This window comes from Teleopsis dalmanni, chromosome 2 (genome assembly GCF_002237135.1).
Source record: "Teleopsis dalmanni isolate 2A chromosome 2, ASM223713v2, whole genome shotgun sequence".
In the NCBI taxonomy this organism is placed as follows: Eukaryota; Metazoa; Arthropoda; class Insecta; order Diptera; family Diopsidae; genus Teleopsis; species Teleopsis dalmanni.
Window position 1 is genome coordinate 151,760,267 of NC_051847.1, and position 3,128 is coordinate 151,763,394.

Below are 3,128 nucleotides of genomic sequence, written 5' to 3' on the forward strand. Positions count from 1 at the left end.
AGGAGCGTGTAACCATTCCGAGATTTGATAACGTGGTGTTGGTAAGTCTGTCTGTTTTCGCAAATAATTTCAGGGCTCTATCCTTTATGTATTTTTTGATGGGATCAATCTTGAGGTTTTTTGGTTATTACAAGCAATTATTTTTGTTAAAATAGATAAGGTAATGATAGATTGAATAAAAGCAATTTTTTTTTGTCTCTTTTAATTTTCTTAATTTTATCCAATAAGGTATTTATCCTTATCCCTACATTATAATACAAATCAATTCCCTATATAAATAAATAAATAATAAAATAAATTATATAGTGCTTAATAAGGAGGGGTGTACGCTCCACAAAGGTCAATTTTGCTGTTAAGTGGGCAACTAGACATTAGCTGTAAATAGACTCTTTGAAATGGAAAAAAGGGTAAATAGAGTGTCTCGTCGAAAGTCCGTTTGTAAGGGAGATAAATGATATAGTTATGGCTATAGTTATATGTATATAGTTATGTAGTTGTATAGTTATGAATGGACTACTTGCAGTTGGTATCCTTTAGAACATTTATTTATTTATTTGTTGATATGGGCAGACACTTCTAAATATCTTCTTTAAGATGTGTAGACTTAAATGTGATACGTCTGACTGGTACATCGAATGGGTATTATATCCAATGATTATTGTTATAGGTATAGTAATAAGAAGAGATAGGAGACCGTAAAATAGTTTTTCTTTATCTCTATCTATAGTAAAAAGAAAAGTTATTATCATCTGGGGGACATCTCGTGAGTGCCAAAGTTTCTTTATCTAAGTAATTGTGGATCTCTCTATCAAAACCATGGTTACATGAAGATTGAATTATTTTTGGGTTCCTACTGGGATAATGTGATATCACAGGTGTGCACAAATACTTTGAGTGCCAAAGTTTCTTTATCTAAGTAATTGTGGATCTCTCTATCAAAACCATGGTTACATGAAGATTGAATTATTTTTGGGTTCCTACTGGGATAATGTGATATCACAGGTGTGCACAAATACTTTACTTTTTATTTATCCATAATAAAAAAAAAGGTAATATTGGATTGTTATAAGAGGGGGACATTCCATGAGTTTCCAAACTTTCGTTATCTCAGCTACTGAGGTTTGTTATATCAAAATAATGGTTAGGTCAAGGTTGAATGATCTTTGGTTCCTACTGATATCATGCCAACTCAGAAAGTCGACGACTGCATTTCACCTAACTATCTACCCATTGATCTCACTATACTCTCAGTACGTTATGAATATCTTCACAAACTTTAGTTTATCATTAGGTTATTATATATTCATACTAGTATGAAAGGTTAAAAAATAGTTTATTATTCATATTAACCAATGACTATACTAATTGTCTCTAAGTTCTATTTAATGGAAGCTGTATATAAAAAACAAAATTAAAAACAAAAAATAAAATAAATTATTAAAAAAAAATAATAAAAATTTGTTTATAATTTTTTTAATGTTTTTAGAAAACAACTTCCTGCACATGCAGCTTACAAAAAAATATGTAAGATACGATTACGTGGAGCTCGACAAAGGCTAGCGAATTTTTGTGCTAATCTAAGCGTTACTAGCGACGAGATGAAAATTAGAATATTTCGAGATACGCGAAACGACGTAACGCTTCAATGCCTGCTTTTGGACGCAGCGTCGCAGGGTGGCACTGTGCAGGGCAATACACGAGAACGGCCGGTAATGTACCTGTTTTGTGTTTGAGAATAACCACTTCCGTGCATCCGGTCTGTTCCGTTCGCGCAATTCTATCTCATAAATTTGAGTAAAAATAAAGCAAAGCGAAAGTTTGCTTTCGTACATAACCTCGTACGAGTATATAAGTAATGTATGTGTGGTGTGTGGTGTATGGTGCGCGTATCTAACAGATACATGGTCGATCTCAATTCGAAATAAATTACACTTGATTGCCATTTGCTGTTGGCTGTTGACTGTCGTTGTTCGGCGTTATTATTATTGCTATTATTTTTTATAGGTTTTTTCAGTGCTTTATCCAAAATAACAATACAATACAATCTACAAGTCATTTGCTCACTTAATTTCTCAAACCAATGCGCTGCGCCGAAACGACACGGCCCAGCTCGGCCCGTTCGCTTGTCTCGTACGCTGGACGTTAAGTATCAGTAAAGCGCGATTTTCATGTATCTTGATTTCGGTTGCCGCATTCCGATACGCCACTCCACGGCACTGTTCGCCCATTGTAGGCCCGGTATGGCGCACTACTTCGCTGCAGATTCTAAATGCTCAACGAGGCGTGCAACTTGGAGATCACCAGCGAGACAATTTTAGACAATTTCACAGATACGCGTTCTCGCCGTCGTTTTCAGCATTTGTTGAAATTTAGTGTGGCGTGCCTTTGCTTCTGTCATTGGTTCGGCTTAGAATTGGACGGACATTTACGTGACTTTTTTCTCAGTTGTAGTTTGTGTTTTTTTCTTGTTATTGCACAGCGTTTTAAGTTTTTAAATTCTAGATAATCGCCTGTACTTGTCGGTTACTGGCTATTGGTGTCTACTTTTTTGACATGGACTTTTATTGCTGCCCTCGTTCGATGTGTTGGTGTGCAATTTTCTTGTCACAATTGAATGGATTTGCGTTTCAAATAAATTGGGATTAATAAAAGTACTAAATTGTACCAAAGTTTCTAATGGCTTAGAAATAATAAAATTGAGTTCATTCGTAGTAAAATTATATAAATAAGTTTTATACACAAATAAATTAAAATTTATCTATTTTATACAAATAATACATAATCGAAATATTTAAATAACATTTTAAAGACAGCCTTATGATTATAATTTGAGTAGATTAAATAAATATAGATTAATAGTATTTGTGTAATATTATTCAGCAGTTATATATAAAGTCCAGAGAAATTGACAATTTCATATCATAACAAAAACTTTGGTAGATATAATTGATATAAATGAGATATAAATGATGAGCATAATACTTTTCTTTTATAAAACCAACCTTACAGATCTAAAAATTTGTTTATAGGCTACTATAACATATGCTACATACTAGATGTACTTCATACTACATTGTACATATATAGTACAATATATAGATAGGAACCCATGCGGAGAAACTGCGCAT